The following is a 23482-nucleotide window of genomic DNA, read 5'->3' on the forward strand; positions in this document are numbered from 1 at the left end:
AGAGTAATTAATCACTGGAACTGAAGGAGGCTAAGCTTCTCTGTTGCTTGTAATCAGGGTGGAATGTCTTTCTATACCTCAGCCACAAATAGGGGCCTTGAGATAGAAATCATTGTGTTGCATCTTTAGCCTGTGCTGTGCTGGAAGCCCTAAACAACATGGTTCCTACTGAACTAGGAATCTGTGAATAATTGCTATTAATTTTTTACCTTTTTCTGCACTAGTGGTTAATTTGAAAGCAAAACTGGAGGGAAATCCTACAGTTCAGTCTGACGTCACAGATGATATTTTAGGCTGTTACAACTTCGAAGGTTTCCTTATTTCTTTTTTTCTTTTTTTTTTAGTAAATTTCAATGTAGTTAAAAAATGAGTTTTGGTGTGTGTTTGTTTGTTTGTTTTTTTTTCTCTCCAAGAAAAAAATACTCTTTCTAGACTTCTGAGCAAGCATCACCCATAACGGAATAGGCAGAAACAAAGCAGATCTCAGAAACACCCTTCGCAACATCTCCTCTCTCTCATTCATATGAGGTACTATTTGCAGTCAGTGTAATCTAATACAAATATAATGGTTTAGGTGCTGTTGCGTTGCATTCCTCATGATGGGAAGAAAGTATAATCAGTAGATCTGCTTTTCCTTCCATTGTAATAATAAATAGTAAAAACTAGCAGTTCCATTTAAAATAGCTCTCAGTGGCACTACAGATCAGACCAGTGAAGCATTGTTTGCCTTTCAGATTATGAACTTGTGGAGGGTTTCTTGATTATCCCTTTTCTTGGTAATATCATTATAATTAACTTAGCAACATTCTGAGTTTTAATAAAGATTTGTGTATTACTGAATTACACAAACAAGTTTCATTTTTCCAGGTCCGCATGTAGGAGAAGTGTTAGCAAAAATAAATATTCTAATCACTTTTGTCAAAACAAATTGCTAACAATGTCTTTACTATTCTGCATGTGAGAGCTACTTGTAGCATTCATTAATCTAACAGTTTATGATTTTGATTTCCAGATGGAATGATTAGCATTTCTAAGCCTTTTATATTCAAACTGCAAAAATAAGCCTTTTTCAGGGGTCACTGGAGGCAAATAATTTAAGTCTAATACTTTGCTCGGTTAAACATGGTGGTTCCTAAGTAACTCATTTAACATATTCTTTCTGATGCCTTCATTTTGAATATTATTTAAAAACTTTATTTGTCATATGAAACAGTGGAGTCAACTGCTGTTATCCCAAATATCTACAAATGTCACTCCTACAGTTTTAATCTTTTCTTTTGTCTTCCTACCTCCCTTCCTGATCAAGAGTACCACGTCTCACAATTCTGCAAAACTATGAAAGAAACTCCTTAAAGAAGTATATTGCATTTTTTTAAAATAGATGTAAAGCAACCGTTCTTTGAAAAGTAACACTGAAATCTCTTTGAATGACACTGGAGTTTTATAATAGTGATTGGATTTCCTCAAGTAAATTCTAAAGCTATATCATTGGGAAAACTTCTTGTTTTTCTAGGTTTTGTGTGTGAATGGAGCACCAACATATTGTGACTGGTCGCAAAGTGGCATCACTTTGTTTTTATCAGTTGCAAGAGTAGAGAGAAGTGGGTAAAGCTAACCATATGCTTTTATATTTAAATGGCAGGTATTAAATATGTCTAGTGGGTATCTCCCAGCATACGTTGTAGAAACTTAGGCTTAGTTTCATTCTTTCTAGCTTAATTCTTGTATGTATTTTCCTTTGGATCATCTGCCAGAGGAAATGGTGACACCTCTGTGAGGTATCTTGGTCTGTAAAACTCCAGTGTCTTCCCTTTCTCCTACAAGTAATATCAAGTCTGCCCTTCAGTTTGAAAAGTTGAGATCTTTTAGCCTTCTATTTGCAACAACATTTGATTACTTTTTGTTGTTTCCTAGTTTGGAATTCCTGTCCTTATTCTGCTTAATTAAAACACTGGGTAGTGATGTTGGTGACCACATGCCTGTTGCTGTGTCAGTTGTCTGACAAAAGAAGTTGCTTCCTCACCCTAAACTGTTCTTTTGAAAAGGGAGTTGCGCTTCCAACCCCCTTGAGATACCAGCCAGTTGCTGTTCTGCCATGAGAGATTTGTTTCTCTGGGATTTGCAGCAGTTTGCTGTGTTTTAAACTGAAATTAAATGCTTCAAACTAAGTGACATGTTATTACATCAAATCTGAGTCTGGCACACTAAACTGTTGCATGCTGACTAGTGCTGCAAACAGTGTTGAACAAGCCTGTTAAAATTCAGAGACTTCGGTATTTTGGCAACCTGAACAGCACTTTTTGATCTTGGTTGTGGCCAACAGCCTGAGGATTGATGACAAACCAGTGTGGGCAAAGCACCGAGTGATGTTGCTGAGGCAGTGGGAATGCAAACCTTTCCCCTTTCAGGAGTCAGCAATAAAGTTAGTAGCAAAGTTGCAGCAAGTGGTCAAGTTCACAACTGGATTGCTACAGCAATACAATATTGAAAGGAATATAGATTTTTATTTTCCCTGTACAAAAGAGTTAGCTGTCTGAGGTGGTAAAAAGCTGTGAAATTTCTGCAGCCCTGTGGATGCCCTGTAGTTTCCAAAGGAAGGATGCTGACTTGATGGCTCAAGAGAGGGACCGATAGGGAGGAGAGCCTGCTGCTGCTGGTTTTATATAAAATCTTGAGCATCTGTGCCTTTCTATTCCTATTTTTTTTTAAATGCATCTAATTCCTATTTTTACAGAAAACTTCTCAAAATTTAGTGAGTTCATGTCAGAAAAGTGCTTTCAGTCTGTGCTAGGTGGTTGATAAATATCTGACAATACCTGAAAGCTTTTGAATGTGGACTGAGTAATGCTCCAAGTACATAATGTAAAGAAGAAATATAACAAGAAAATAACAAGTTGATAAGTTAAGAACCTGATTATTCCCCATTATGTATCAATAAATATTCACTGCCTATCAGTGGACTTATAGGCAGTTTTGTCAGCACTAAATTTCTATAGCAAAGAAGAGAATCAGGTCCCAGATCTTCATAATTTCTAAATTCTGTGTAAAAGGAATAGTCAAATAGGCTGTCAAAATAGTGAAATGAATCTGGGGAGGATTAACTTTTTTCCTTTTAAGCCTTCAGAAGGGCATAGCAGCAATCATTGTTTTGTTAGAATGGGCAAAATTCTGTATCAGTTTTAGCACCATAAATCCAGCATAACTTTATTAAGTGGGGTCTGTACATGATAAACACACAAAGCTCAGAATCCATCCCAGCATGCTGTAGGCTGAAGGCTTACATTTGCAAAACTATCCCACAGGCACTTATAACTGATCAGTTCATGTTTTGCTTTGCACAAATTTTATTACTTAATTTTTCTGTGCTTTCCCTTCCTCTTTATTGACTTTAATTAAGTTTTCCTTAGGGTTTGCATGCCTGGCAAACTTTGACTGCTTAAACAAGTAGTCCTGTTTACTCATTGCATTATCCTAGCTCCACTTTTGGGTTGAAGTGTACATTTTCTTAAACTCTGTTGGAACTATTGCTGTTCAGCATTATAATGATATGAAGAACTGCTCTTGTAAAAAAGAAGCAGCAGTTTTGTGTGGCCAGTTTGAAGAATTACATTCAAGATTTTAGAGCTATTAAAAGAGTATCTTTTGAGAGGAAACTTTGTAAATGGCATAAGAGCCAACACTGTCTTCCCTCATGTTTCATTTGAAAATTTTTAAGTTTTTAAAGCATGAAGGTTTTAATAACTGGGGCACTCGCGTTGGAAGTTCCATAAGAAAATAAGAAAGATGTGTAGTTCTACATACAAACAATGCAACAGCTAATGGAACTACTTGTATTTTAAGTTTAATTCATTTATATAATTCTATACATTATGTTTTAGGCATAATTTTGTAATTTTTTTTGCTAAGTGATATTGAAATGATGGTGAGTTTTTAGAAAGCCTGGTAAAGCATTTGGTTTCTCTGATATTTTCAGTTTAATGAGGGAAATCTTAGCAACTTCTTTTTAAATGCTTGTAAGTGTAGGGATTTTTTCCTTTATTGTGGGACCCTAAAAAAAACCCCAGTGAAAAGTCAAATGAAATTAATAGAAAAACTGTTAATGTTATTTCAGAGTGAACTCTAATGGGAATAGAGGCTGTGAAGATCTCTGATTTCTCACATTCTATAAAATTAGCATTCTAAATTAAAAATGATGAAGAGCACACCCTTCTGGCACAATAGATGAGCTTTAAAGACAAAACATTTGTTTGTGTTTGTCTGTGTGTATGTTCAGAATTATTCTTAAAAGTCTTAAGAAAGAGAATGGATTTTTTCCTGAGGAAAAATGTTGATAAGGGAATTTTAAAATAAAAGTAAAATTTATTCATTGTTAAGACCAAAGGGGAAACATATTTCTAGTGCATGGATATATATCTGATTCAGTTGTCTGGTTCTAACACAAGGAAACTCATTAAGTTAGGAGATGGGAAAGTAAAAATACATCTTTAATAAATGCCGTTATTAATTTTGTGGAATTCAAATGAGTATGAGAATTAAATACAGAGGTTGATACCTCTGTGTGTACAGTTGCAGCTAATTTGCAGAATAAAGTTCTGAAAATTAGTTTTCTGATGAACGAGGAGTAATTTCATGATTTAATGGCAGTTACTTTGACTTCTTGGCCATTATTTGTGTAAGAAAAAGAAGTTTGCTTTTTTAATACTTTATTAGAAAAACCTATGTTACTCATATTAGAGTTGTGGAGTTCAGCTGTTGAGTTCTAGAAAATGTTTTTATCTTTCCAGTCTTTAAATTTCTTTTGTATTCTCTTGTGGCTGTAAAACTCTAGGTCAATACTTCTAACATTTTTTCCTCGCTATCAATACCTGCCATAAATTCAAATATATGAATGAACTACAGTTGATCAGAAATCATTTGGTAATCGTAAGGAGTAGTCCTAATAAGTGCAGAAAGAGGTGATGGACATGAGCATGAAAACTGACAGTGACTTCAGCACCTTTTCAAGTGAGTGGACACTTTTAGTCTTGGGAGTTTTTTCTGTGTTAGGGGAAGACCAGTAGGAATTACTCATAATAGCAAAATCAAGCATATATGTCAATGTTTGCAGAATCAGAACTATAATGATGCAAGCTTAGAAAGTTATGGTAGGAATGGGAGACCTGTCTTTCTGAACAGGTTGACTTTGGCCAGAAGTTTCAATTCAGCTGGCATTCATATGGTTTTACTAGAGAATAACTTAATTTCCACCATCACTTTCTGTGATGCATATTTCCTTTTGGGGGTTACTCCTGACAATTATCAAGTAAACTAGGATTTTTTTATTCTACCCTGTTTTAGGCTTGGAAACCGTTAATTCCAGAGACTTTCATCAAGCCGCTGCCCTTGGGAGTATTCCAGGTACCAGTACATGTACATGTGCATGAAACCTTACAGGAGTGAGGGACTATGAGTTGGAGAGGTAATTATCTGAGAGATCCAGGCAAGTAAGTAACCAAGTTTCTATGTAATTTTAGTTTCTGTAGGAAGGTATTTAGTTGTTATTGAAAGTTACAGACATGGGAACAACCATACTGCAATATTATTCAGAATATGGGAGTTGTCAAATTAGAATGAGCATTTTTAGAATAGACTTCTCTGAATTCAGGTCATAGCAATGAATGACTGGAAAACCTGTGTTCATGTGAACTGCATTCTTCTGTAGACACTGCGGGGGACAGACAGACATTTGTACAAAGTTTAGTAGACAAATACTCCTCAGCATAATTCCTTTCTCATATAATATGAAATAATTGCATTGCATTTGGTGGAGCTTCTACTCACTTATTCTTCTGTTAGCAAATGGATCACCTGGCAAATGTGTCCTTGAGTTTGAATCTAGTTCGTATATTTTAATTTCTGTTGTTAAGTATGTGTGTGGAAAGTATACAAGATCAGATTAAAAAAAAAAATCAAATATCGGAATTGCCTTCTTCCAAATCAGATAAGTAGCAAATCCTATGGAAACCACTCACCGTTTTGAGATTGTCATGGTGAGACTTGCAGAAAGAAACAGGAATAAAATAGCAGCTTGTTTAATATTGGCCTGCATCGTTTGCAGGGCTTTCATGAGTTCTCCTGTCAGCTCATGTTAACCAGAAGTCATTGTTTCCATTGGAAACATTGACAACTAGAAGTGTTTGGTTGCACTGGGCCTCATTACTTATGTTTTGTTACCTTGTGATAATACTGTAATAGGTCATTACTGTTCTTGTTACAGAGAAAAGGATTTAGTTAGGTGATGCATAGTGGCTGTTTCTGTTGGAAGTGTTTGCACCTTGAAGCTGCAATGCCTCGTCACATCATTAATGTACAGTTCTAGGAAGAGGAAAAACATATTTACTGGAAACGATCAGGATGGAATGACATCTGTGCGTTTGTGAGTCTGTCTTTAATATGTTAATGGCAATATGAAAAATGGGCAGTTGCTGGCTCCATTGATTGTGGTGAGGGGGCTTCTGTCCAGCGTGGACCCTGCTACTTCTGTGAAGGCCATGAATTTTCATTACTGTTGCTGCAGTATTTGCAAAAACATGGGAAGAGGCTGAGGTGACGATAGTGACTTGAGTTTTGTTTATTTCCATCTCGGCATTTAACAATGCTTAAACACATGGTTAATCTCTCTCTAGTTTTAAAATCATAGTTTAAAGAAATCTCTGATAAAAGTGTCTGAATGAAACTACACACCATAAAAGCTCTTTAGAAAAGAGATTTTTAATGGAAACACTGCTGCAAGATTTATTATAGTGGTTCTGAAATTGCACTGTTATAATAAGGGTTAAGGCTCAATTGTTCATTCTCTGGCAGCAATAACTTTCTCATTGGAATCTGAAAATAAACCCCTATGAATAAAATGACACCAAAGACTTAAGTTGTTTTCTTGAGACAGCTAGCCTTTTTGTACAGAAGCTATTCTGAGGTCTTGTACTGTAGTTCTGCTGAAAAATTACACTGGCTTGCCAAATATCTTAATGACTTTTCTCTCAGCAGTTGGTAATGGTGAAATGTTATTCTAGTAACCATAATGTCTCTCATAAAACAATTGCATACAATACGTACTGTACTTCTATTTTAGTGAGCACTTCCATCGGGCTTGTACTGCCAGTAGCCATTTAACATTTCATAGCAAACTGCTTACCAGTCCTTCAAGTGTAATATTGCAGAAACAGTGAAGAAATGCGTGATTAAAAGCATTCACTGAGAGTGGACCATTTAGTACTACCCTATCTTGCAAGATAAACCAGCCTTCACATATGTAGGCGCTCATCATATAAATGACAGTTCTATGTGGTCATTTAATTTTACGATCTCAATTCTCGCATATATTGCTAACATAAATATAGCGTTCTCCTGCAGGGAGGTCTGCTGGGTGTTATAAAATCAGTAAGACCTCAATGGGTTCAAATGGACATCTTTTATAATTATTGCTATAAAATTTCTTGACAATGCATTTTGTTGTCCAATGGGTAAAGAAAATGATATTCTGAGAGAACGGGTTTTGACAAAGAGAGCAACAGAGCCTAGGCATTTGTTCCTGTGTTCAAGCATATTTAAATTACCTCTGTTACTCTTACCTTTTGGACAGAAGCCAATATTCTGGAATAACTTTTTACAATGAGACTCCAGTCGGTGCGTGGCTATATTTTCAGTTGTTTTCTAGTGTGGCGATATAATGTAGGATATCTAGAGGGAAAAGATTAATTTGCTATTTAATGCAATTAAATTCTATTTGCCGAGCAATTCTTTTTACGTGCCCTTGAAGAGACTGGGGAATCTGAAAGAGGATGAGGGCAATAAATGTATTCCCAGAAGTGGTTTTGAGGGAGGGAACAGACTCGTCTGTGCTGGAATTCAGGACAGTACTATTGGCTGCAAATCATCAAGAGGGACCCTGTTACACCTTTCTTACATTTCTCAAAAATGTTTCTCTTTGACCTGTGTTTGGAAAGGAATTTCTATCCCATTTATTCACATTTCCATAATAAAAAGGATATTAAGCTTCTTTCAGAAGGCTGAATAGCAAAGTTTCTCTTTCTGTGCTTGAGCTGCCTCTGGAATATTGGCTTTGCCTGCAGAGTGGCCGTGTTGTACGGCAGCACAGCCGTGCAGCTCTGCATGCCAGCCCTGGCAACCACCAGCAGGCTGCAGAGACCGTGGTCTGCACGCTGTCGGTCGGGAGCTGAAGTCAGGAGGCTCGGTGCTGGTGTCTCTCTGGAGGTGGAGACACTCAGAAGTGATTCAGCTGTTTAGTGCCTCAATTTACTTAGCTATTGATTCCATTTTATGTAAAACATCTGTAGTGGTTGTTTTGGACTAGTAGTGAATTTTGCATCCTTCAAAATACAGAACGGCATCTCTACCTGTATGGGTAGACTGTATCAGTATCTCTCCCCTATTACTTTCCATATCAAGGTTCTACTTTTTTTTTTTTTTTTTTTAAATGCACATCATATGTTATGGAAAGAGAGGTAGTTTTCTTGTAGGTTGTTGATACTTCATGGATTTAATTGAAATTACAGTGATTGATGCTAGCTTATGATCTAGTTCCTCTTGTCCATCTTGGAATGGTCAGGGAAAGTGTACAGCGCATAGGGGTTCACTGTCTTGCTCCTTTTGATTTTGTTTTACAGTAAATGTACCTCTCACATAGCAAAACCAACTTCGTAAAGCTACGCATGCATTCATGTGATTGCCCAGTGCCAGTAACAGTGGGATTCTGATCTCTGAAGTCTTGTAAATGCTGCAGTATCACATACGTAGTAACACCAGAAATTTAAAGCTAAATGTGTGTTGAAGCAGGAAGTGCAAGAGCAATATGCATTTACCCTAGGAGTTAATTGGATGGTTACTACATAATTATAGTAATGAAGTTGTAGGTTTGCAGCTGATAAATAACTGCACAGTAACCTTTGATAAGATTTAGGTAGCAAGTAAGTTAACTTGTTGCCACTACTGTATTCATTAGAAGAAGGTCTAGGAAAAGGCAAAGCAAACAGTATATTTATTAATATATATATGTTTTCTGGGTGTTGGCAGCTCATATTTTTGACTTTTTTTCCTATGCGGTTCTAAAACCATTATATTAATATTTTTTCTTACCTGAAATGAGAGCCAAATGTCTTCAAATGCATTTACCTTTGAAGTAATTAAAATTAAGTGTCTATTGACCATAGCAAATAAGCAAACATGCTCTGCATGAAAATGAGCAATGATAAGGAAAAAATTGTTATGCAAGAAAACAGTAAGGGGCGGGGGGAAGATTGTAGTTGCAGTTTCTTAACTGGAACCTTAGCAAACCTAATCAATTATTCTGAGCCATCTCACACATAAATATGTGTTAGCTGCTATAGCTTGGAGATATTTGTTAAGAAGATTGTCAGACTTTTGTATAAAGGGTCAAAGTCATCTTCTTCCATCCGTGTTCCAGGAAGAAATAATTTAGAGGAATTCTGAGCATTTTGGGAAGTTTCTTATTGTATAAAAGGGTTTTCATGCCTCTCACAGGTATTACCAGTTTTCTTATGTTCTTGCTTGGGTGGGTGGGCAAATGTATAATTCCCAGCTAGCTGAGAAAATGTAAGTAGTATGACTGAGATCTAACCTGATTTCTTTATTTCAGATGAGAAATGTTCTTCAGCTCTTTGAAAGTGTACACTACAGGTATACAGATAAAAGCTTTCCAAATATTTAATGTGGAGATTAGAACACCTAGGTTCAATCTTCAAACTACCCAAATTGATTTTGTTGTAAGGCAACAGCTCAGCTTGTGCTTCTCGGGTAAGGGTAGTTGTTCGCTCTACACAACACCCAGGATGGGTTCTCAAGCCCAGTTTGCTCATGTAACCTCAGCTGTGCAAGCAGCAGCTTTTGGCAGTGAGCATATCTGCAGCACATGTTTAACTCTTTCAGACTGTGTTCACCTGCCTTTGCTGCTGTGCCCGAGGGAGGTGTATGTCCTTTTGGAACCTGTGCCCCAGCATGAGATTCCCTGGTCTAAGCTGGGAAAGGTGTTTGGCCACTCTAAACGTAGCTTGGTAAACCATTTGTGTCCAGTTGTAATATTCATGAATATTTGCACAGGTATTCACAGTGCAGCCTACCTTTAGAAGACCTCATGAACAAAATTGTGTATGCTGAATGTTTATAGAAGTCAGTAATATAGTTAAGCAATTTATATTTTTTACTATTAAAGTATGGATTTGCTCCAGCATTTGTCTGCACCAAAAATACATGTAAGTGTAAAATGAAGTTAACTAACAGCCAAAACAGTAGGTCAGTTTTCAGACCACATGGTACTTCTACTTGATGTTTTCTGGTTTTAATAAAAATGATGTTTATGGCAATGCCTGTATGAACAAGCTTAACTTAAGTTATGCAAAAACATGCACCTGATTTTTCCTATACAGAGTAAATATGCATCAGGTGCTACAGTGGTTTCCATAACAAGCCATTTACACTTTCCTGACAGTGCTGACACTGCTTGGTAGGAAGGTGGGTTTTGCTGCTTTGCTCTAAAGATGGAGAGGTCCAGACTGCAGGGAAACAAAATACATTCTCCATGGATTTTAGAATTCATTTTAGCCATCTTTTTTATTTTTCATTTCAGTGAAGATAATTCTGCAATGGTGACTTCTACGGATCTCAGCTGTGGCAATCTAATTTCAGGCGTTGGTTCCCAAGCCTGGGGCCCCTGGTTGCACAGACTGTTAGTATTCTGGAAACTTTGATATTCAGTCAAAATTCCCACAGTATTGCTGGTCTGCATTCCCCGTGTCAAACTTCACTTAATAGATACTAAATACTTCTGTTTGTTGGTTTAATCCTGACTTTGGTGTTATTTCACAGTAATGAATCTCCTTTTAGTATAGTGGCTGCTCTTAGATCTTCAACTTGTCAGCACTCAACACTTCTCCATCTCTGCAATTTATTCCAGTTGCTGCAGTGCATATGTATGGCAGCTCTCATGGTCAGCAGTGTGGAAAGAAAACAGGATCGGACAGTCCATAGGGCACTACAGCATCAACCTTTAGTTGTATGTTGTTCTGGGAGTTTCTTGAGTCTGTTAAAGTGCAGGCAGTAACAGGGGGTTTTTGGAAGGCCTAATGATTCTTTAGATTTAGAAAATGTGCATTGAGGACTATCACTGAAACTCTCTGAAGTCAGTAGACAGACTCCAGTGGATTTTGATGCGCTCAGATTGGTCCCACAGGGTATTATGGTGATTTTCTGCATACACACTGCTTTTCAAATGACTTGCCTTTTGGGTCTCTGGGGACATAAAATATTTCCAAAATATTGAAACATCCCAGCAGAGGAACATTAACCATTTCTATTTACATTTTAGTGACCTTATTTGGATTTTAATGCAATTTCTTAAAGAATTTTGACAATAGTAGAGGCAGGTGTTCTTCCAAAATGTCATAAAAAATAAAAAAGGCATAAAGTAATCGGTAATGCAATGACAGCAATTTTCATGTAAACTTTTATGTCCAAGGAAAATGAACTACCTTTACATTGAATCTATCTTTGAGTCTAAATTAAACCCACAGAAGCAAAAGCCGAAAGAAAAGAGGTCCATACAGGTTCCACAAGACCCCTGTATGTGTTTTTGCTTAGCTCAATGTCTCTTATTTGTATAATGTATTTTAAGCATGCCTAAGCTCATATGAAAGACTCAGGACTTGATTTTCAGACTTCTGCTGTACAACTTGGAGTAATTGTACTGAAGTCAATGGCCCATGTCTTGCCACCAGTTCTTAAATAGAACTTCCAGTGGATTTCAATAAAGACTTTTGCTTAAAAGTCAACAACTCAGCATGATTCAGGGAAATTACAAGGCTGCAAGCAAAAATGTTAGTTTGTTTTTCCTTTTCTTTTCAGAATACCTTGTGTTTGGTTCTATAAAATAAGATTATTACAAGTGATTCAAATCAGTATGGCATCAGAATTGGATCTTAGAGGTTTCAGTAACATGCCTAAGCTTCACTGACAGAAAAACTAAATAACTTTTAATTAACACAGATTGAGAGCATGTGAGAGATATATCCCTGTGTTTCTTTCAAAAAATCTTCCTTACTTTTTATCAGCATGGAGATAAGCTATATTGCTGCTAGGACAACCTTTATATTCATTATGAATTACAACCACCTTTTTTCCTATCCCAACAGAAGCAGCAGCTACTTGACAGTGTACAGCTTGCCAAGTCATAATGCAACTCCATTCACCAGCGCTGCTACCTATGTGCATGAATAGAAAGCAGGAGTGTTTTTTGAGGAGGAGGTCAGTGTTTCAAAGGAGACGGTCAGTACCTGGGCTGTGAGATAGCACTGAGGGCAGACTTTATCTAATGTGCCAGGGAAGTGAAGTAGTTTTGAAGAAACAAGTGAAACTAATGACTGGCATATCTTACCAGAACTAAAGAAAACTTAGAAGAAGAAAAAAAATTTCTTTCTTCTGTGCTTAATTTTAAGGCTGTATACGAAATGAGTGCCAGAAGGTTGCTATACACCTAAGATACGAGTCATGGTTTATGATGGGAGATGGAGGCAGAACTGGATGATGTGATCCAGTTATGTGCTGCATGTTGTTGTGCACGCATGTGAATGTGATTGTGTTCTGCTGGTGTATATTATTGTAACCATGCAGAAAACAACGGAGTTGCTTCAGCAGAAAGCTAGTGTAAGTGGCATCATAAGCAAGGACAGTAGTTCGGGCATTTCTCTCTCATTTTCCTCGGTATCTCTCAGCTGCATGCCCTACTTGTGACTGGTAGCAACTAGGACAGAATGGCAGCTGCTTTTAGAGCTCAGGTTTCTCCATTGTCTTGTAATACAGACCAAAATGTGATTTTCTTCATGTGGGTGAGATAAAACAGAGAGCAGAGCTTCTTTCCCTTGCTAGGAGAATGATACAAAGGCAACCACAGTGCTGGAAAAGGTCACTGTGTGCATGCAAGGATGCTGGCTGATGAGGTGGGGTGCAGTGTGTTTGGTAAGGAACAGGTGGTCAATGGCCAGTTCTAGCTGCATAAAAATAGTACTCATTTGTAACATGTAGGAAATGCTATTTTCTCATTCCTTTTAGACATTAGACCTAATCCTGGTTTTGCTAATTTAATAGACCATATTCCTGGGGGACCCTGTAAGCAGTTTCCTGTGCTCAGACTATGAAGGAGAGATGTAAGCTAGCTGCAAATGCTCACTGAGGAGTCCTCCTATAGCAGGAGAACTCTCTGCTGGCTGTTATCAAGCCAAATGTGGGTCTACACTTCTGGTACCCTCTTACAGCTCTGCAGAGACAATGTAATGATGATGTGAGAAGAAAGAAGATCCCTGCCTACCGCACTGCACATATCATCTGTCAAAATGGGGCCAACTGAGGATGTTATATTCCAGGAGAAATGAGCATGGGCATGTGAGAGTCAGTTACACTGTAATTTCAGTGTCCCAGCTGCTTTACTGCAGCTGCCAGTGATATACTCTTCTGCTGTGGTAAAAGTGAGGGAGCCTGTAGCTGTAAGCTGCCTTAGATAAACCATGTGGTAAGAGGGTGTCCCAGCTTTTTCCCATGATATACTTAAGGGAGCTCACACCTTACCTGCGGTACGGCACCAGCTCCAAACTGTGCCAGGAATCCCACAGAACTGGAGGCTTCCCTCGCAGCCCTTTCCCACTTTCTGCAGCAAATAGAAGTTGGGGGCTAGGAAGAGTTTTTCCCTGCATCTATCCCTGTCCTAGCATACTGTTTGGGAGATAAAGGAAGCAACAGTGTGAAAAATATTCCCACTCTCCCATTTTGATGTTTGTTTGTTTCTCTCTTGCTCAGTAGGGCAGTTATTTGATAACACAGCTATCCTGAATCCACCTAATGGAACTGCTTAAAGATGAGCCACTTCAAATACTGGACATAGGAGGAATGCACATTTTATAATGACAAATATCTATATAGACAGATCATCAGTAAACGTAAAGCTATCGGTGGAATAAGGCAAGATCTCACCATTTCTGTTTCAGTCAAATATATTTTAGATTGTTGTGATACTTCATTTCTGAGAGAATTCTCTGTAGATGTAAATGAACACTTCATAAATAGATCTGTAACACACGTTCTCAAGCATAAGTCTGATCCCCAAGGCTCTGGTAAGCACATTAAACAGTACAATGTACAGTAAAGTGCACTTCAGTGAAAATAAAGATACATAATTGTCCAGGATAAATACAGGGAAGAGGGCTCTGTGTGTCCAATAGGTTTTAAAGCTACTCAAAATTATATGCTTTCAGATGTCACAAAGATATTTTTCCATAGCTGTCATACAAGAGATGAATTAAAGTTATGTCTAAAAAAAAAAATTGTTAAAAAAAGTTGGTGGAAATGTTTTTTATTATTATTTTTGCTTCATTTTTTCTGAAGTTTGGAATGCCAGTATGAATTTACATTTGCAAAGATGCTTCACTGCCTATTCTTATAGCAGGCCAGGAGCTACCTGTTCAAATCGGGTCCAGAAGCTGAACATTTCTGTTAGCCCTGAAAGACAGGGTTTATTAGTTTAGGTGCTGTCCCTTAGATATGTGGCTGATGAAATGAAACTTATTAGAACTCACCAACTTGGAGCGCAGGTGGAGCAAACACGTACCTTTCAAAAGACATAATTTCAAAACACCCTGCAAGACCCTCCCGCCCCTTTACAGTCTGTAGAAAATGGATGGTGTGTAGTTCTCCACTGTCACATAAGCTGCCCTAATTCAGTGAAGCCTCTCTGTTCCCATGTGGAGGCACTCTTACTCCTCCAAACTGTAATCGCATTTTTGTCCTGAATATTATTTATGTTCTCTCTACATAGGTTTGAGTCAGTAATACGAACAGAGAGAGAGAGCCATCTTGTGGAAGATTGCTTTAATATCTTCCAGTTTTAGAAGCCAGGCACTTCAGAAGCTCTTAATTCTGTAGACCTTATTTTTGCAATGAGAGACCTCAATTACAAGCGAGTGTCCTATAATATTTATACAGATGTGTCAGTTTCTGCACAAAGGCACGTTAAGTGAGCGGGGAATGATACTGCTTCAACATTTGGCTGCTGGCACTTGATACGTGTGAACAGCATGTTCTTTCGCCCCATCTTGAACTACATAATCAGCAGTTTCTTCTCTTCTTTCCATATTGCTGCTGTGCACAATTTAGATATTAAATATATGTCTTGATTTTCTTTGTAACAGACTGCAAATGAAGCTTCACTGCCTCATCTTGGAAATGTGCAGTGGAAGTAGAGTTGAAAATAATATTTTTCCCTTCATCATTACTGCTTTCAGTTGAGTAAATGCACAATTCTTCCAGACTACAGTGAACATTAAAAAGCTGTTCTCATCTACAGGTTCCAGCCTGAGATGTGCAAAATGCTTCTAATGAAGCTGCAAACCATGTGAAAATGGAGTGACAAGATCTTCTGTGTAGCAGAGAGGAGCTCCTGCTTCAAGCAGAAGAAAAAGAGCAGCGGGCATCTTTCTGGTAAGAGCAGATTATGTGGGTCTAGGAAGGCCTGAGCTCTTGAAAAAGGGAAAATGAAAATGGTGCCTAATGTTCTAGCCTCCCCTCCTGAGTTAAGGGTATGAGCTATACTTTTCAACCTCTGCATGAGGCAAGGAAGAGTGGTGCCAGGTCACTGAAACGCCCCCTGAAAGCAGAGGGGACAGGCTGCATGTGTGCAGGTTGGCCTATTGCATGTTCTTCTGGTCAGTCATCTATCTAAACATTTATGCAGTGATTAGCACAAGACTATCTAGTACCTTAAATGCTGTAGTCAACAGGTGCTCTGAGGGTGTTGAAATTCCTGTTAATCAAAGGTGTTGATCACTTTCAACGTGCTTGATTTTCTTACCAATGGGAAACTTAGCCTTGCTTTAGCTGAGTTCTTTAAAGATGTCAAATTTCTTTTCTGCCTTATTCTGCAAAGGATTCGTGAGTTATGAAATAGGGACAGATCAAATTTAAATTCAGTCTAATGTGATCTTTTGATAGATCAATAATAAATACACATTTAGAGAAATCTTTTGCATGCAGAATCACAGCATACCTTTAATTTTGATGCAGAAGTAAACATAGTGTTTGGGGTTTTGATCTGTTTTGGTTTTCCCCATCAGCAGTCTATTTGTTGTATTTTAGTATTTGCAGTACTCAATTCAAAGTCAATTTTATATGGAAGGTATCTATGATGTGCCACACTCAAGGTTTGGGAAACTAGACTGAATTGCGTGAAATCCTTATAAGTATTAGCAAGAATATATGTTTGTGGAGTGTGGGATCTGAAATAATCAACTGAATAATTGTTGCATAGAGCTGGCAAATCTGTAACGATGTGATAATGTTGATTTAAAAATGAAATTAGCCATAACATTGGCAGACTATTACTCTTCTATCTCAAAACACAGATTAGCCATTCAGTTGAAAGAAACTTTCTCTACCAAATGTTATAACACTTTCCTTTCTTAGAAAAGCCAAACTGAAAAAAACCCCCATATCAAATGGAAAGGAGGGTTAAGTATTTACCACTATATGATAACTGATGGGTCAGCCCTGAGCGGACCTGCTCCATCAGTAGCAGTGTTCTAGGAAAGAGCGTTCCCTTCTACTTGACGGGCTACTGCTCTGTAGCAGTTGCTCAGCAATGCTAAAGGAGCCCCTGTCCTTTAGCCACAGATCTCCTCCCAGACAATGACTGCTTTAACTGGAAATACCCCAACTCTACTCGCTGTTTTCTTGACTCTTTCAGAATAGTCGGAAACAAAGGATAATGCTATATTGTACTCTGGCTTTCTCTGATCTTTCATTAGAAGCCTGAAGAGTGTGTGTGTGTGTTAAGCTGTAAATGTCATTACCTATTTCTCATGAATATTTCAGATTCAGAAATTTACAGGCTATTGTTCTCATAAGCAAAACATGTTGTTTCTGGATACCTCAGTGATGAGTGATACAGAAAGCCTCAGTAAGATAGAATACATCTATTCTGAGTGTGAAGTACCGTGTAGCCTGCTTTTGCTTTATTTTGGTTTTTTTACTTGAATAGTCAGAGATGTAAAACGATGTAACATTTGATTTAAGTTTGGTTATTTGCCTGTGCGACATACAGATGCCATAATATTTCCTTAGTTTTTGTCAGATGTCAAGGAATCTGAACCGCTGGTAAATGTTAATGTTTTAAAGATAACTCTTTTACCGTGGCATATATTTTCAGTTGACACACTAGTAGGTGATCCAAGCAGAACTATAGCAAAGATGAGGGGAAGAGGGGTCTCTGTCTCACGTGCACACACCGATACAGCAATTCAGAGCAAATAGGGTACATCTCCCTCCCTTTTGCCATCTTAAAAAGGGGCTGCAAGTCCAAGGTGCTGGGGTGAGGCAGTGGCTGTGGCTGAGAGGGCCCAGGGAGGTTGAAAGGGGCGCTCGGCCAGGTGCCCGCTGCCTGGAGGCTGAGGGTGGAGGACTGGTGCTGGGCAGGCCCAGGGAAGGGAACTGGGTGGATACTGCTCTGCTCTGAATAGAAGTCCAACAAATCGGCAGCGTAACTTTTGTCACCCAGAGAAGGCACTCAGGTACTGTTCAGTGGTATCATGCAGTTCACAAATGTAAAACTGCTTTCAGTGAATACGGAGAAAGTAAGAATGAGTCATGATGAGCTCTCTGCATTATTCTGATGTGTATTGTGGGTTTCTTCAAACTTGTGCATTGCTGCCTGAGTGAATGCAGCTTTATGTCTAGAAGTCTTTAAAATGGTCTTGAAAGTTAGAAGAGGGAAAAGGGAAGTGCTGGCACAGGTAAGATAACTTCAGATGCACAGCTTTAAATTGTGACAGTAACAGTCCAGAGTAGGATGGTTTACTTTTTCCAGGGCTCACTTGATGGCCAGGGAGAATTACTTCTTCTGTCCTGAGGAAAGAGAAGGGGTTTTTAGAGAGACGCAGTAGGGAAGGAAAGAGAATGTGTGGCGCAGACCCTGGGAGGAATCAGGGCACCAAAAAATTGCAGGCTGAGGACTTGCTGTTTATCCCAAGCTGGACAGGTAGGCCAAGTTGTCTCGAGCACTGGAGGAAGAGGTTATGCTTAGGTAGGAGAATATATGTATGGAACTCTCCTTTGGCTTCCTGCTATGACACTGATGCTTTCCACCACTGGGTGAGAGAATAGCAAATGCTTCCTTTTGTTTGTGAATTGCTTTAAATGGTTGCTGTCACCGTGCAGCGCAGGATAAGTCCTGTGAGAAGCCCATCCTGGCTTACTTGGCTAGGAAATTGCATACCAGCCACGGTTAGCTGGGATGTGCAATCTAGGTGCTGATATGGGAGCTGGTGAGTTGTCGGATTTCATTTTGGGAGAGGTAAAACCCCAAGGCCTTGCCAATGCCACACTGTAAATATCAGATCCAGAGAAAAGGCTGCAGAGCACAGCCATCTGGTCCAGTAATGGTGACGTGAGCTGTACCAGGAGAATAGGGAGGGCAAATGCTCAGTTTTCAATAATGTGGAATACACTGTTGGAGGGAGTGTCTTTCAGTAATGCAAAATAAATTATAATCCAACGTTTTGTTTTCTGTAGCTTTCAGTTGTATATTAAAAACAGTAAATTATACTGATAGAGTGAGTGTAATATTCAAAGGTCTAAGCAGTCTTTTTGAATCTCTATTTCTAATTGATACTTGGGAATGATACATATCCTGTGCAGTGGTTATTGTTATATTGTAAGATTATCTGAGTAGTTTTTATCCTGAAAAAATAGTGAGGATTCAGCATCTTTTTACTTCCACCCCAGTGTCTCTGTGCTTTGATTTTATGACTGGTGTGTTATTTGGTAATTAGTATTCTTCAGCTTTCTCTAACATTTGTAATAATGGTGGTGCCTTCACCTACCAATGACATTAGTAAATAAGTCAATTTAATTGTTTTATGCACCTGTCAAATTGGCACGTTGTAACCAGAGAATTTGATAACCATAGAACAAACTATTATTTTTATAATGCTCTTGTTCCATAAAGGGTGCTGCAATTTCCCCAGGATAATTAGGGAAGCTGATCACAAAAGATCAGGGATGTTTGCATCACATTACGAAGTTTCTCATGTGCCATTGGTTCACCATCACTGTCTGATATCCTGACTGTGGCAGAAGTGAATGGAAAAATCCCGTTGTCTTCTTAAGGCCAAGATTTCCAAACAGAAGCCTAGTACAGAAATAATTGCATACAAATCTAGGAGTCTTTCTGCATCTGTTATTCATACAGATCATGTGTATCATCCAGAATGCCTTGGTCTCATGCTTTGAGTTACAAACTGCTACCTCAGAGCTCCCTATGCTCACGTGCAGCTGCTCTTTCCAAGGTCAATTCTAGTTCCTCTTACGGACTTGTGCAAGGGAGATTGCTCAGCTGTGGCAGAATGTGCCGTGGACACATTCGGGGCTTTTCTAGCACCCTCAGGATCCTCTACCATGAAACTGAAGGGAAGCTGGAAACATTTCCCCTCACCCTCTGTCTCTCCAGGTAGTCCCAAGTCACTCCTAAAGAGCAGCTGTGTAAGAGAAGAAATTCCCCCAAATGGCAGGTGTTTTCCAAACATTTTTGGGGGGTGGGTTAGAAGAAGAAATGCTCCTGTCCCACTGTGTTTCTTCTCCCTGTGCCTGCAGAAGGTCTTCTGATCACTGTCACATTGCCAATGTGACAAATGGGGCTGCTAGAGACAGGGTAGACCTGCTCAGTGCATACATTTCAACCCAGTAGTTCACTGAGCCATGCTGCCCCTCTCTGGCATACAATGGAGGGAATTGTTTTGCAATAAAGTAAAACAATTGATTTAATTCCCTTGTTCCTCTCTCTGCAGAAATCGGATGATACCAGCTAATGACATGCTAAGGGGAAACAGTATGTAGGAATGATCTGTGCAAATGCTGCTGTGCATTTGTACAGGCCACCGCATCTTGTGAGTAAGGAAAAGACGTTGCCTAGAGTAGGCAATTATTGCATCTCAGGTGTTACAGGATAGAGGGTTTTTTGGGCCAAAATGAGTATGCGCTGCAGTTTTCTGACAGTCTTATAGCATCCTTCACCCCAGCAGTAATGTCCTCTATAAAGAGCTTTGTACACAAGCCAAGATGAGATCAGCACTATCTTGCACTAATGACTGAGGTTTTACAGTTTTAGGGAAGTTCTGTCAGCATGCAAACTGTGGAAATCCTAAAATGAGTTACCAATATTTAAGATGTATTGCAGGTGCGTGGACATGCTTCTCTGTATTTGTACACACTTATCAATTAGCCATATGATTCTCGAAGTTACCTAGCCAGAAACAGCTGTATGTATTTGAAACTGGGGCAAGTTCATTACATTGGTGACAGTGGATAAGTAACTCTGTTATTTATGTAGTTGAATTAGATACATTTAATAAATCTCCAGCTTCTTAGCTCTTCTACTTTGATCATTCGAACTCCTGATCCTGGACCACAAATGTTACTTCCAAACTGCCAATAGCTAACAAGACTGCTAACCTTGTTGTCACCATTGAAAGTATATTGACAGCTAGCTATCTTCTGAAAGAATCATATATAGTGCTGTAGCTGTTAAGTGGGTGCAGAATAGCTGCCTACCACAGGAAAAATGCAAGTTAGGCAACCTTCAGACCTTTGGTATACTCTAATTACAATATGAATTGTGTGAATTTCATTTGTACTCGCATATTTATATATATCTCATTAATTTGTTACAAAGAGAGAAAAAATCATTACTGTAGAGTCAAATTGCCTGTAAATGACTTAAGGAATATGTTAATGATCCTGCTCCAAATGAATAATTATAAAGCAGGTGCACTTGAGATGTGATCATTTAACTGACAGCAAGCAGCTTCTAATGTCTTGAATATCCATGATAATGGTGATGTCATAGCAGCCAGTTAAAATCATTGCTCACATCCTCCATTTAATACACAGGAGAACTGTGGATATAATTCCCATATAGAGCTATCGCCCTGCTTATTTAAGGAACGGTTAATTTATAAACAGATCAAGAAGTCACTCTGCATTGATTTTAATGCAATATGTTTCCAGTAAAATGTCATGTTATTGTCTCAAGTAGAAAATAAACATTGATGGCAGAAGGCATTACTGCATCAAATTGACATTACAGTTTAAATGCACTTGGCTCAAAATGTTCCAGTTTAATAGGTATGTGAATTGTGTTTCACCTGCTTTGCTACTAACATCCAGCAAAACTTTTCATGCTTATTGTTTTAAAGGCACCTGTAGTTTCGTTCCCTCTGAAGTTGATGCCTGTGAGAGTCAAGGATGTATGCTCTGCAGCGCACGACTTAGCCCCTGCCTACAGATGAGTTGTCTCGTTAAGAAAAGATTTGAAGTCTTTAAAGGCCATTCTTCTTTTGGGCTTATGTCCCACTTCATTTTACATAGCTGTGCAACATGTTAAGCTTTTCAGTTTTCTTTGTGGTCAAGATCAGATTTTAAGTGTCTACCATTCCAAAATTTAAATACTCTGCCTTGAATGTGCATGAGTTCGCAGAAGGCAGCAGTGTGCTGCCTAGGGGTTATCTCCATGATAATAGCAATGAAACTAGAGCAGTAGCTAAATATAGAACGGTTTTCTGCATCTATCTCATGTGTTGTCATGTAATTACAAATAGACGAAGAATTAAATCTCTAAGCTGCAGTGAGGTTTATGAGGAAAACCTACAGAATTCTTAATGTAAAAGGGGTTGCTGCCAGTTAAGGTTAGCACTGTATGCCTTGAAAAGAACACCACCACCTTATTTAGAATAATAGTACTTTATTGATGCAGGTTATTTTAGCAGCAAGAGTCTGTACTAGGAGGGGAGAACTCTTTTGAAGATAGCGGTTCCAAAGCATAATAAAACAGGTGCATCTTAATAGGTCTACCAGGAATGTTTTAGCTGTTAGCATCATTTAAATGCTTCTGCTGAGAAACCCTGTTTTCATAACAAGGTTGGTGAGTATTAAACCTGTGATAGTTCTTTCTGGGATTACTATAATTTACAAAAACAATAAAAACCTGCTAAAAAACATTTATGTATTTATAAATGTTGTAATCCAGAGGTCCCACTGATATTTGTGGTGAAAGATATGCCTAAGGGCACATAACCCTGCTTGTACATTGCCAGGACTGCAATCTGGTTTATGACAAAACAGATTCATTTATCTCCAAATAAATAAATTACTTTTGTGAACATTTAGAAACATTTGCATAATTAGGCTGTAAGATCTTAGCAGTCTTTTTCATAATAATTAAACTAATCTAATCTTGGACAGGGTAAACAGACTTACTAGGCTGAGAGCAGCCTTCAGGCAAGGAACTTACTACATTCTACAGGAACTGTAAGGCTGATGATGTTTGTTAATTATGCAGAGCTTTTACTCCCCAGTAATAGCAGCGTTTGTATTGCCTGAAGCTTAGATAGCTACTCCCAGGCACATAAAATTAGGCTCTGGGTTTTTTTTGTCATTTTTTAAAAAACAAAACAACAAAACCACAAAACAAAACAAAGATGATACTTCAAAATGATTGTACGCTTTCAACAAGGAGGCATTAACCTTACAGTGTCGGATCCTAGATCCGCATACAATTGGTTCACTCTTCAGTCACGTGGTCTTGATTATCTTTAGATCTGGAGTCTTTCATGCCGTATAGAGATACAGAGTTGTCGACTTGGTAAAAGAACAGCAAAAGGCACCGATTCATTTTCTGGGGACTTCAGGAAGAAAAGATTGAGAATATCAAGTAGGTCTTACCCAGGACTGTTCTCAGTCAAGCAGTCAATCAATATTTATTATCATAAATAAAAAAATGAAGTCCAGAAACAGTACCTGGCAAATTCTGAAAAGATTTGCTTTCTTTAAAGAATCTGTCATCTCTATCTAGTTCTATAGAAGTCATCTGTCCATGAAGTCTTCAACTGACAAGTAAACTCAGGAAGAAGGATTTTTCTGCTTACAAACAGGGTATGGCACTAACAAGGATGATATTCAAGCTCTACAAATTTTTTAACAATCATCTCTTAGTAAAACTGTTCTGTAGACAAGAATTTAATTTCTGAATATTATTTTCCTTGAAAATAGGGTATGAAAGGAAATCCTCCTGATGTTTTCTTGTGCTTTGTTTCATTTAAAATATTTTTATAAAATCAAATTCGTGTGATTAGCCCTTAAAAATCTGATTTATAGTTTGTAATTTTTTTTCTCAGAATTTGCTTACAAACTCACAATGCATTTCCTCTTTTCAGTAAAGATTTCATTAATTCTGGATGGGAATAATGATGCCCGATTCCTGCAAAATAGATGGTTAAACCATATGAAAGTGGTATAGCATGAAGGATTACCACTAATAATCAAGGGCTGGATTTTATTCATACCAAGAAGTAACTTGCTTTATGAATTTCTCCTGTTA

This window comes from Aquila chrysaetos, chromosome 10 (assembly GCF_900496995.4).
Source record: "Aquila chrysaetos chrysaetos chromosome 10, bAquChr1.4, whole genome shotgun sequence".
Classification (NCBI taxonomy): domain Eukaryota; kingdom Metazoa; phylum Chordata; class Aves; order Accipitriformes; family Accipitridae; genus Aquila; species Aquila chrysaetos.